Here is a 14,218-nt window from a genome sequence, read left to right as displayed (position 1 = left end):
GGTTAAGGTCTGACTTTGGCTCAGGTCATGATCTCGCAGTTCATGCTTTCAAGCCCTGCGTTGGCCTCTGTGCTGACAGCTCAGACAGAGCCCGGAAGCTGCTTCCGGATTCCCTGTCTCCCTCTCTCTCTGCCCCTCCCCCACTGTGCTCTCTGTCTCTCTCTGTCTCTCTGCCTCTTTCTCTCTCAAAAATAAATAAACATTAAAAAAAAAAAAATTCCACATCCATCCTGAATTTCTTGCCACAAAAATTGAAGCACGTGCGTGGTAGACCTCTTTGGTTCTAAAGGCAGTACGTTCCTCACCTAGAAATATTGACCAGGCCAATCTATTAGCTGACACAGAAGGTTGCCAACTTTGAGTGGGACCCAGTTCAGGAAAGGGCTTTGCAGTAGGTCCAGCCCCGGAAATAAGCAGTCCTGCTCCTTGAATTATATGATTTGGAAGACCCTTTGGTGTTGGAGATATCATTAGTGGGAAAAGATGTAGTATGAAGCTTATGAAAAGCCAACCAAAGGGGCCCCATAGTGGAATTATAAATCAAGGTCATACTGTCCACAGCATAAAATTAAATGCCATTTGAGAGATAGCTTTAACATGTTTGAGGCTTTGGTAGAAACAAATCGCTTGGCCATGAGGCAGAAAACAAAAACAAACAAACAAAAACCAGCAGCAGACTCACAAAGTGGAAATAGCACATCTGCGAAGGAAGACTTCCCAGCAGAAAGTTCCTAAGTGGGGCCAGACAGCACAAGCAGCAGGCTGTGTGAGCAGATAGTCCAATCCTCATGTCACCGACATCAGTTGTACTAGTTCCCTTCCCTCTGCTTGCACCTGTGGCCATATAAGCGGTCCCATACAACCAGATAAAAGAGGAGGAAAAGTCTGAGCTTTGGTTTACGAATGGATTTTTCCATTGTGGGTGCAAGTCAATATAGATGGTGTTAGTACTATAACCATGTTCCAGAGTGGCCCTGAAAGATACTGGAAAGGGAAAAGGGCAGGGTTGTGAGCTGCACAAATGGTTATCCACTTTGTGTGATAGGTGGGGTGGTTCAAGGCGAGAATCCATATGAATCTATCGATGACCTGGTCATCTGATCTGGGGCGTGGTAGGAAGGACTGGAATATTGGAGACAAAAAGATCTGATACAGAGGCATATGGATGGACATACGGGAAGGGGCACAAAGTGTGAATTTTTTGTATCACTTGCCAGTGCTCATGAGAAAGTATCTACTGCTGAAGAGACACTGACCAACTAAGTAGACAGAATCATGACCAGTTGGTGTCAGCCACCTGTCATCACTGGCTGCCCAGGAACTTGATCGATTTCTTTAATTTCAATTATTTTTTTCCTCTGCCTGCTTTGGGCTTATTTTTTATTTTTTGTAGATTCTTAAATTGGGGGCTTAGATGACTGATTTGAGACATTTCCCCTTTTCTAATGTATGCATTTAGTGTCATAATTTTTCCTCTCAGCACGGCTTTAACTATGTCCCACAGGTTTTTGTATGTCGCATTTTCATTTTTTATTTAATTGTGTATTTGTCTGTGCTTTATGTTCTATCAGTTTTTCTTTACATATTTTGTATATTACTTGGTGCAAACATATTTAGTATTGCTCTGTGTTCTTTGTGAATTGACCCTTTATCATTATATAATTAATGTTCCTCCCTGTGTCTGGTAATTTTCTTTACTCTTAAGTCTACTTTATGGGATCTTAATATAATTACTTCTGCCTTGTTTTAATTAATACATCTTTTTCTAGCCTTTGACTTTCAACTTGCCTATATCCTTCATTGTATTTGAAATGTTTATACACAGCATATAGTTGGGTCATGTTTTTTAACCCACTCAGCCAATCTCTGTCTTTTAATTGATATATTTATACCATTTATATTTTTTAAATTTTTTTTTTTTAATTTTTTTTTTCAACGTTTATTTATTTTTGGGACAGAGAGAGACAGAGCATGAATGGGGGAGGGGCAGAGAGAGAGGGAGACACAGAATCGGAAACAGGCTCCAGGCTCTGAGCCATCAGCCCAGAGCCTGACGCGGGGCTCGAGCTCACGGACCGCGAGATCGTGACCTGGCTGAAGTCGGACGCTTAACCGACTGCGCCACCCAGGCGCCCCATAATTTTTTTTTTAATTTTAGAGAGAGAGAGACAGCAGGGGAGAGGCAGAGGGAGAGAGAGAAAAAAAAATCTTAAGCAGATTCCTCATTCAGTGCAGATTCCACGACCCTGGGATCATGACCTGAGCAGAAATCATGTGTTGGATACTCAACCGACTGAGCCATCCAGGCACCGCATACCATTTATATTTAAGGTAGTTCTTGATATATGAGGGTTTAACTCTTCTATTTTATTTTATGTTTTCTGTTTCTTCTTTTCTCTGTTTTCTTTTTCCTCCCTTCCTGCTGCTCATGTGATGTCCATTGACACTGTGTCAACAATGGAAAGGGGGGAGTAAGGGAGTGTGGGAAGAAAGAGAAGCCTCATTACTTGCCAGCGGGGTTGAAAATTCTGGCTCCCTACTTGGCCTTTTCTGACATAACCCCATTGGGTTATGAGGGGACATTTCAATTCAGGGGAAAGGTGGAAGTCTGAAGTCTCCACTCAGCCTTTGCGGCCATGGGTGTTATTTGGGATCCAGTTTTTTTTTTTTTTTCTGTGGTGTTTGGCTGGAGAAGAGAAGTTATTAAAATTTTCTGTCTTTCTAGGCTATTTTTTTTCAGGTAGAGCAGGCTTTTATTGGGAATTTTTTGTTTGAGCCCATTGGCATTTCCAGGTTGCTGGCTTCTTGGGCACTCAGGTTCTTAGCTGATCTGTCTTCTTCTTCACACCTTTCAGAGTCTTCTTATGTTTGTTATATATATAATATCCAAGGTTATATATATAATATCCAAGGTTTTAGTGGTAGGAATAGGGAAAAGTATATCTATTTTCCCAGAAGCATAAGTCTCGATATTTTATAAAGAAAAAGTACAAAGGCAATTCAGTGAAGAAAAGTAGTCTTTTCAATAAATAGTGCTGAAACAATTGGATATTCATGTGCAAAAATATGAACCTGTACCCAAACCTTACACCTTATGTAAAAAAATAATCAAAATGGATCATACATGTAAATATAAAATGTAAAACCATAAAATGTTTAGAAGAAAACATAGGAGAAAGTCTTAATGACATAGAATTAAGCAAAGGGTTCAAACTGGATTGGTCTGATTTCATCAAATAAAAATACATGATACTTATAGCATCTTTATTTATAAGAGCCAAGAATTGAAAACAACTCAGATGCCCTTCAGTGGATGAATAATTAAACAAACTGGTGTCTCCATACCATGGAATACTACTCAGCAATGAAAAGAAGCAAACTATTGATATGCACAACAACCTGAATGAGTCTCCAGGGAATTGTGCTGAGTAAAAAAAAGGCCAGTCACAAAAGGTTACGTACTGTATTGTTCCATTTATGTACCTTCCTTGAAATGGGAAAATTATAGAAAATAAGAACAGAGTAGTGGTTTCCAGGGTTTAAGGAGGAGGTGGGGCTTGGGAGAAGTGCATGAAGCTCTAATAAAGTGAATTACATTGGTTGATTATAAAACTCTGAGCAAGCCTTGCATTCCTGAAATAAACCCTGCTTGGTTGTGATGTAATATATACATTTTTAATGTATTATCGGAATTGACTTGTTATTATTCTGTTGAAGATTTTTGCCTTTATATTCATGAAGGATATTGGTTTATAGTTTTCCTTTTTTTTGTAATTTTTGTCTCGTTTTAGTATCAAGGTAATGCTGTTCTCATGCAATGTGATTAGGTGTATACACATTTAGAATGGTTTGACCTATGGTAAAGGAGAAATTGACAACTTTATCACTAGGTAATGTCTTTTTATATTCTTGGTAATAATCCTTGTTCTGAAGTCTACTTTGATATTAACATAGCTATGCTAGTCTTCTTTTGGTAGGCACTTGCCTGGTATATCCTTCTCCATGCTATTAGTTCTAACATGTCTGTGTTTATATTTAAGGTCTATTTCTTGTAGAAAGCCTATAGTTTTTAAAATCCAATTTGGTAAGTTTTGTCTTCTAATTGGCGTGTTTAGACTACAGTAAATACCGTTATTGATATGGTTGGATTCAAGTCTGTCACCTAGGTAGCTATTTTCTATTGATTCTGTCTCTTTTGGTTCTCTTTTTCTGTTTTCTTCTATGTTGGGTATTTTTTATTACTCCATTGAATCTAAGTTATTAGTTTTTTTTTTTTTTAATTTTTTTTTTTCAACGTTTTTATTTTATTTTTGGGACAGAGAGAGACAGAGCATGAACGGGGGAGGGGCAGAGAGAGAGGGAGACACAGAATGGGAAACAGGCTCCAGGCTCTGAGCCATCAGCCCAGAGCCCGACGCGGGGCTCGAACTCACGGACCGCGAGATCGTGACCTGGCTGAAGTCGGACGCTTAACCGACTGTGCCACCCAGGCGCCCCCTAAGTTATTAGTTTAAGCATTAGTTACCTATTGCTACATAGCAAATTATCCCAAAACTTAGTGGCTTAAAACCACACACATTTATTATCTCACAGTTTCTAGGGGTCAGGAATATAGACACAGCTGAACTGAACCCTTTGCTTCATGGTCTCTCCCAGTGCTTCAGAGTATCAGCTAAGTGTCTCTGTTCTTATCTGAAGTATCAACTGGAGAAAGATATACTTTCAAGTTTACTCATTCGTTATTGGCAACCTTAAGTTTCTTGCTAGCCCTTGGCTTATGGCCACCTTCAGTTTCTTGCTGTTTGGGTCTCTCCAAAACAGTGAGAGTCTGTAACAATGTGGAAGTCTGGTCTTTTATAGCCTAATCACACAAGTGATATTCCATCTCTTTTGTCAAATTATATTTTGACAAATTAGTTTGAAGCACGTCTCTAGGTTCCTCCCATATTCAAGGAGAAGTGATTATCAGAAGAAGATATCATTAGGGACCATCTTAGAAGTCTGCCTACCACAGCTTATACTTTATTACTTCTTTAAAAAAAATTTAGTGGTCTCTTTAGGGTTTTCAGTATACAGCTTAAATTATTTGGTCTACCTTCAAGTACTATTTTAGAGCAATTAAAAATAATTTAGGGGCACCTGGGTGGCTCAGTCGGTTGAGCGCCTGACTTCGGCTCAGGTCATGATCTCGCGGTTTGTGGGTTCCAGCCCCGCGTCAGGCTCTGTGCTGACAGCTCAGAGCCTGGAGCCTGCTTCGGATTCTGTGTCTCCCTTTTTCTGTACCCCTCCCCTGCTCATGCTCTGTCTCTCTCTGTCTCAAAAATAAATAAAAACATTAAAAAAATTAAAAAAATAATTTAGAAGTGAATGCTATATTTACCTTAATTTATGCCATTTCTAGTGATCTTCCTTTATTTGTGTAAATTTAAGTTTCTGTCTGCTGTCATCCTGATTAGAGAACTTCCTTTAGCATTTCTTGTAGTGCATGGCCGCTAGTAATGATTACTCTGATTTTTCCTTCTCTGAAAAAAAAATCTTTATGTTTTTCTTTATTTTTGGATAGTATTTTCCCTGTGTAGAACTCTGGATTAATTTTCTTAAGGATGTTAAGGGTGACACTCCAGTGTCTTCTAGCGTGCATAGTTTCAGATGAGAAGTCTGCTGTGGTATATGTCTTTGTTTCTTTGTATGTCAAGTTTCTTTTGTCTCTGGCTGCCTTTAAGGGTTTCCCTGTTTTGGGTCTTCAGCAGTTTGAATACGATGTGTTGAAGTTGTTGCAGCTTGTTTGTTTTTGTTTTTGTTCCTGATATCTTCTGAACTTTTTGGATGTGTGCTTTGGTGTCTTTTATTACTTTTGGAAAAATTTGCCACCATCTCTTGAGATATTTCTTCCATTTCATTCTTTCTGTCTTCTCCTTCTCGTATTCCAGTTACACATACGTTAGACATTCGGTATTGTCTCACAGCTTGTGAATGCTCCGTTCTCTTTCGTTCCATTCTTTATCTTTGTTTTTTATTTTGGGCAATTTTTATTGATTCATCTTCCAGTTCGTTAATTCTTTCCACCACTGTTTCAAGTTTACTGATGAGCCTTCAGAGAATAGTTTTCATCTCTTTACTGGCATTAAATTTTTTTATTCCAGCACTTTTAAAATTCCTAATATTTTCACTTGATTCTTTCTTATGCTTTTAATTTTTCTGATAAAATTTCTCATCTGGTCATGTATGTTGCCAATCTTTTCCACTAGAGATAGGGAAGGATCTGAACGCAGCTTTGTGCCTTTCCTGTGGTGCAGCCATTTTCCTATGCAAGTTCTACACCATGAAGAAGGCTTTCTCTGGCCTTTTGCTGTGTCCTCAATCTTTCTAGTGAGCACCTGGTGAAAGATGTGGAGAAGACCTGTGAACAGGTGAAAATTCTCATGTCTGTTGTTCCTGTGGATTCTATACTCTCAGACTGCCTCAAATTCAGCTTTTCACAATCCATTAAAATTTTAGCTGAATTATTCTTACCAACTTGTTAAGTGTCTGGGTTCTAACTCAGGTAAGAAAGTTACTGGCATGCTTATCTCTCTTTAGATTTCAAGTAAGTTGGTTCCACTGTAGCCTCAGTACTCTGATGGGTTAAAGGAAAATTGTGATTTCTGCAGATAGTCAGCTCTCTTTTTGTTAGGATGGGAGTGATGCTCCTTCCGGTTTGGTACATACTAAGCTGAATCCAGAAGTTTGGGCCATCAACTATTACTTGATTATGTTTAATTTCATGTCATCATGAAAGTTTGATCACCATATCTCTATCCTGACACACTTATGAATCTCAAGGGTAGAGATTTCGTTAATCATTAATCTTGGTTCATCGCATTCTCATTGATCAGCGCATGGTCTGCTTTTATTTAGTGACTTTTAATAATGCAATAAGCAACTGTGAACCTATCCCCGAAACAGTATCTTGAAAAAAAGCAATATCAAATCACATTAACACCTTCAACCCATCCTCCCTCCCTTTCCTGTATTCCAGATACTCATCCTGCTGATCATGCATATGATTTTTCTACTTTCCTTTTTATGTAGTTTTTTTGTAATTACGTGTCCCCTTAAAATTTGTGTTTAATTTTTGGGGCGCCTGGGTGGCTTAGTCGGTTAAGCGTCCGACTTCGACTCAGGTCACGATCTCACTGTCCGTGGGTTTGAGCCCTGTGTCGGGCTCTGTGCTGACTGCTCAGAACCTGCAGCCTGTTTCAGATTCTGTGTCTCCCTCTCTCTCTGCCCCTCCCCCGTTCACGCTCTGTCTCTTTCTGTCTCAAAAATAAATAAATGTTAAAAAAAACACCTGTGTTTAATTTTCAAATGAGTACATTAGGCTACATATAATCTTTTTGGAGTTTTAATATTAATATTTTTAGTATCATATTGCCAACATTCATATGTATTGTTGACCATCACTGTGGTTTATTTTATTCTTCACTTTTTAAAAGTGAAGTGAAGTGTGGAAAAATATCCACACTTCTGGCAATAAAACAACTTGAGCCTGGATTTTCCCACTTTTTGTTACGATAAATTCGTATGTTCCAGATTCTCTTCTAGGCCCTGGAGGAATAGAAGCAAACAAAAGATGTAAAAATCCATGTCTTCAGGGGAAGAGAGATAATACACAAAATACAAAAATAAACATCGAAAAAAATACTATGGAGAAGAGTAAAGGAGATGAAGGTGTGTGTCGAGGGATGCAGTGTTAGGTAGGGAGCTGAAAGGAAAACCTCACGTAGAAGGTAACATTTACATAAAAACCTAAGTAAGGAATATATGCAGATATATGAGGAAAGACCCTAAGAGCATTCTACGTAGAGGCCAGTGCCCCAAGGCTGAAGCACAGGGGGGGCAAAAAACAGGTCCAGTGGAGTGAGTGAGAGTGAGTGGGAGGAGGAGATAAGGTGAGAGGGTGACAGAGGCCAGATTGCATTGTGCTGCTTTGAGGACTTTCCTTTTCTTCAGAGTTAGAGGAAAAACTGCTGAACGGTTTTGAGCAGAGGATTGATACAAACCAAGTAACATTTAACCGAACAACCTTGGCACCTGTTTTGAGCATGGACTGAGAGGAAGCAAGGGCCCTTTTACCCTATATGGGTCAGCGAGGGATGAGTTTTCCTCAGTTCTTTCATCTAAACATAAAAAAGTCAAGCAAGTAGAACTTCTCTGCAAAAAGGAGCTTTTCATGGGAAATTTTCAAATGCCGTAAGTTTTCATTCCTTGCCGACGTATAGAGTTCATAGTCTGAGAGGGACGCTCACATCCTTGTTGCTCTTTGTTTAGGGAAAACAGGTATATAAAAAATGCTACACATCATTAATCGTCAGGGAAATGCAAATCAAAACCACAATGAGATATCACCTCACACCTGTTAGAATAGCTAAAATTCGAAACGATAAAAGATAACAACTGTTGGTGAGCATAGGGAGAAAAAGTAACCCCTGTGCACTTTTGGTGGGAATGTTAATTGATACGATTATGGAAAACAGTATGAAGGTTCCTCAAAAAGTTATAAATAGAACTACCATATGATCCTGCAATCCCACTTCTGGGTATACATCCAAAGGGAAAGAAATCGGTGTCTCAAAGAGATATCTGTCCTCTCGTGTTCGCTGCAGCATTACTCACTATAGCCAAGGTATAGAATCGACCTTTGTTCATCAAGGGATGAATGGATAAAAAAATGTGATAATGTGATACATGTATATATATGTATGTATACAGTTGATCTTTGAACAGCATGGTTTTGAACTGCATAGGTCCACTTACACACTGATTTTTTTTATTAATATGGTACAGTACTGTAAATGTATTTTCTTGTCCTCATAATTTTCCTAACATTTTCTTTCCTCCAGCTTATTTACCACGAGCATGTAGTCTGTAATACAAACAACATACAAAATATTGCTACTTGACTGTTTATGTTGTCAGTAAGGCTTCTGGTCAATAGTAGACCATTAGTACAGTAGTTAGTTTTGGGGGAGTCAAAAGTTATATGTAGATTTTGGACTGCTTGGGGGACCAGTGCCCCAATTCCTGCATTGTCCGAGGGTCAGCTGTATGTATAATCACACACATGGAATATTATTCAGTCTTAAAAAGAAGGAAATCCTGTCATTTATAGAAACATGATTAAACCTGGAGGGCATTAGGCTAAATGATTAAACCAGGCACAGAAAGCCGAATACTGCATAATCTCATTTATATATGAAATCTAAAGGAGTTGAACTCATAGAAGCCACGAATAGAATGATAGTTGCCAGGGGCTGGGAGTGGGGGAAATGGAGAGGTGCTGGTTAAAAGGTATGAAATTTGAGAGATGATACAGTTTGCTGTTATGCACAATGAATATGTTCTGGAAATCTAATGTATAGCATGGTGACTTTGGTAATAATACTGTACTGTATATTTGAAATTTGCTGAGAGAGTAGATCTTAAATGTCCTCACCACACATACAGAAGAGTGGTAACTATATGATGTGATGGATATGTTAGTTTGATTGTGGTGATCATGTCACAATGTATACACATATTAACACATTGTACACCTTAACTATTTACAATACTTATTAGTTACATCTCACTAAAGTTGGAAGAAAAAATAGTAAAAGGTATTTACAGTCTATAAATCCTCTCTGGTGTGTCAGAGAGGAATAAAAGGAATTTTCCACGAAGTGTTCCATAACACCCAGTAAACTTGCACTCAACTATTTGATCTCACCATGTTGGCTGACTTACCTTACTAAAAAAAAAAAAATGCTGTTGTTTAGAAAAGTTTGTTTCCTAGAACTCAGTAGAGTTTTCTCTAACAGAAAATTACTCATTTCCCTCCATTGATTTAGAAATAAAGAACATTTATTTTATTTTTATTTTATAATGTTTATTTTTGAGAGAGAGTGCAAGTAGGGGAGGGGCAGAGAGAGAGAGGGGGACAGAGGAGCCGAAGCAGGCTCCGCACAGAGCCTGACGCAGGGCTCAAATTCACGAACCGGGAGATCATGACCTGAGCCGAAGTCGACCGCTTAACTGACTGAGCCACCCAGGTGCCCCTAAATCACATGTTTTGAGAGAGATGAGCAAAGAAGTGTTGAGATAAGAATGAAAATCCACCAAAATTTCATCCAGAAAAATATCCATAAACATTTTTATATCTTTCAGTCTTTTTTACTGCAATATATTTGACACATAACATTGTGTAAATTTAAGGTGTACAACATGTTAATTTGATACATTTACCTATGGTAACATGATTGCCACTATGGCAATAATTAGCACCTCTGTCACATTTCATAATTATTCTTTCTTAATGTTTATTTATTTTTGAAGAGAGAGCATGAGTGGGGGATGGGCAGAGAGCAACAGAGACAGAGAATCTGAAGCAGGCTCCAGGTTCTGAGCTGTCAGTGCAGAGCCCAACACGGGGCTTGAACCCACAAACTGTGAGATCATGACCTGAGCCAAAGTCGGATACTTAACTGACTGAGCCACCCTGGCACCCCATATTCTTTCTTTTTAGTAGTTGGTATTCAGCGTTTATATTTTCACAGAGTCAAAATCATAATGTCTCTCTTATTTTGAGTACTCTTTTTATTCAACATTATAAACATTTCCCATGTTACTTAATATTCTATGACATCATTTTAATGACTGCATAACAATATTTCATATGATGTGGACCATCTACCTCCTGGTTATTGAGATTTAGGTTGGAAGAACTCAATCCCTACTCTCATTAAGCCATATTTACACAAATAATCATAAAAAGTTTTAAGAACAGTAGGTATTTCGACATAAAAAACAGTCTTATGGGAGCCAAGAGGAGTCAAATATAGTCTGAGGTCTCAGGGGAGACTTCTCTGATGAAGTCATATTTAAGTGACTCTGAAGAATTTTAAGAAATTATTACAGGAATGAGAAAGAGCACTCCCTGAAGAGGAAGTCATAGAAGATACATCACGTGGAAAGTCTCTGGATTGGGAAGGAGTGTGTTTGGGGAGTCAGGGAAGCTGGAGCATAGCTGTAAGGGGAAGAGTGGCAGGGGTGAAACTTGTGGAATAGACAGAGGACAAACCATAAAGAGCCTTTCAGGCTAAGTTTGAGATGTTGGACTTTATCTTTAAGGAGGAGGAGGAGAGGGAGGAGTGGGGGGGAGGAGCAGGAGATGAAGAAGAAAAGCCTCTGAAGGGTTCTAAGTAAGGAAATAAAATGACTAGACTTTCATTTTACAGAAATGGCTTGGACTACAGTATAACGAATAGATTGGTGGGGAGGAAAATACAGTTGCCACAAGACTTGTTAGATGGGGAGACAGGATAGATTCAGGAGTCATGGAAATAGAAGGGTGGACCGATGTGAGATGTATTTTGGAGGGAGGATGATCAGGAGCCGGTGACTGGATGTAGGAATGAGGAATCAGATGTCAAGAAATCCTCGGTTTTTTGGTCGGATAATGGATGAATGATGGTGCAATTCACCACGAGGCAACACGGGAGGAACAGGTTTGAGGGGAGAGATCAGGAGTTTCGTTTTGGACATGTTGTGGTTCAAGTGCCTGTGAACCATTGAAATGGAAATGTCAAGGAACAGAGTTGTATGTATGCGTCTGGAGTCCAGAAGAAATCTCTCTGCTTGAGACAAACATTTAGGAGTTATTGGTTTATGAAGGATATTTGAAGTCCCAGGTTGTGACTGTCGAATGAGGGAGCGCGAGGACAGCCTAGGACAGAGCCTGTGGTGGCTGCCATGCTGCGCAGTTAGATCCCCCTTCAGGACTGAGAGTCTTTTGCCCCTCAGGTGTTGGCTGACAGCCTTAGCTTCTAGCCCTCTCCAAGAACTGCCCTTGGCTGAAGAAAGCCACGTTGCCCAAGGTCTTGCCCTCTCGGAGAAAGGTGCCCATCTGCATCTGAACTCAGGACAACTGAGAAAGGCCATCATAGGTACTTGTGAGATTGTCTGAGGGCTTTGTTGAGATTGTATCACAGTTCAGGTTCTCCCCCTGGTCCTGCTTCCTTCCCCCTTCCCTTCTTCATTGTGAGAACATTCTCTAAAATGTTTCATGCATTCAGAGCTCTCAGAATTGGATTTTGGGGGGGCCTCTTCTACAACCAAAACTTTCCACTCAACTGTGACTCATTTTACAACACAGACTGAGAAAACTTTTGTTGGAAGGCACAGGTGAATGGATCATTTAACAGGAAAAATTTCCTTGGAATGCATTTTAAAGACGTATACTTCTAGACAAAATTTGAAACTTTTAAAAGGTTTTATTCTTATCAACTTATCTCTAGGCGGATCCCCAGACTTAATTGGAAGGGTTCTTCATAAGTCATCCTGCTTGAGTTAAGCTGATGTCAATTTCCACCCCCAAGACTCGCCTCCTTTATTTAGAAATCCTTCTTCTGCGTCTATTTCTAGCCAATCCGAGAGGAAATGTGGACTGGCCTTTCTGTCATTTGCCTTTCTGCCTCTCTATTGTCCATTTTCCCTTTAAATCAAAAGTAGGCAATGCCCTCTTCCCTTTTTTAAGAAGAAAGAGAATCTCATGCTTTTCATAGCTTTCTGACTGCTGTTGTTTGAAATTTAAATATAGAGCTGCTAGCAATAGTATGAGCATAGCTTCCTTTTATGCTGGCCTCTGGGAGATTCTTAGAACAGATTTCTAAAAAGCTTATATTCCTACCACACCATTAAATTTTGAATAACATTCTTAAACTGACAACTTAACAAGATTTATAATGAGACATTTAAATTGCTTTTATCATCTCTTTCATTGGAGATATATCTTATACATGGAAACAAAACAAAACATTAAATGCTAAGATGTAATGAAAACCTATCACAGAAGCCCACAGATCCTTTGAAACTTATGTATGTAACATAATTATTTTCAGATACAGTCTCACTGAGCGCTTTGGGAAAAGACTCACACTGTGTTCACTTTTCTCCCACTCTGAATCTTGACAAGCGTGTCTCAGGAAATGGAAATACAATGGGAAAATGTGCATCAGGGAAAGTAAAGACTTGGGTTTAATATCTGATAAATGTGGGAGAAATGAGAGGCAGGAAAAGGAGGAGAAAAAAAATGTATGCTAATCGTCTCACTTTACATGGGAGGAGATCAAAGGATTTTGTTCTGTTCTTGAAGCTGGGAGATGAATGTTGATTCAAATATGTTTTTGGTATATTAAAAAATAACTGAAGACATAATTTTAAAACATTATGTGTGCCTTTCAAATTAGTAAAGAAAAGAATGTATGTAGAAAACCATGAAAGAAATAGCAAGGAACCATGAAGATTATGACAAGTATAAGACAATACATGTCTTCATAAGAGTTCACTTTAAGGAGTTAAGTTCCCATATTAAAAAGACGACTTATAATGACCTAGGCAAGAAATAAAGTCCAAGTTCAATCCAAAAACTGGGAAGAACAAATACAAACCATAGAAAGAGGAGTTTGTATTTGTAGTTTAGATAGAGAGGAATTAAAATCACAAAGCGCTAAAAAGGAATAATAGGTCATTTTACATCCATAAAAGCAAAATTTACAAGAAGATGTGACATCATGAAGCTGTATGTCAGATAACATAACTTTACTGCAAGGAGAAATACCACGACAGTGATCAAAATAGCATCACCTATCTCTAATTTCCTGATAGATCAAGCAAGTGAGAAATCAGTTGGGGTACAGAAGATTTAAATGTTTTATGTAACAGATTTGACTTAATAGTTATATATAAAAAAATCTGTATTTGTACAGAAAATGATTTATTTTCTTATGCTCAGAAAATTTAACAGAAATAGTTCATATGTTAGGCCACAAAGAAAACTTAATACATTCTGCAAATCAGAAAATTTACAGAAAACACGCTTGGACTACAAACCATAAAACTGGAAATGGATCTCAAAATATACAAATTAGCAACAATGAAAAGTAAGCATTTGAAATGGAGCATCTGGGTGGCTCAGTCAGTTGAGCATCTGACTTTTGATTTTGGCTCAGGTCATGATCCCAGGGTTGTGGGATAGAGCCCCAAGTTACACTCTGTGTGAACACGGAGCCTGCTTAAGATTCTCTTTCTCTCTCTCCCTCAAAAATAAAAAAAGAAACGTAAGCATTTATAAATAAAAATAAAGCTATTTACTGAGTGACTCTTGCGTCAGAGAAACAAATCTTTAGTTATGAAATAGTTG

This window comes from Prionailurus viverrinus, chromosome A1, assembly GCF_022837055.1.
Source record: "Prionailurus viverrinus isolate Anna chromosome A1, UM_Priviv_1.0, whole genome shotgun sequence".
NCBI classification, from domain to species: domain Eukaryota; kingdom Metazoa; phylum Chordata; class Mammalia; order Carnivora; family Felidae; genus Prionailurus; species Prionailurus viverrinus.
The sequence above is the reverse complement of the archived record's forward strand: the minus strand, read 5'-3'. Positions refer to the sequence as shown.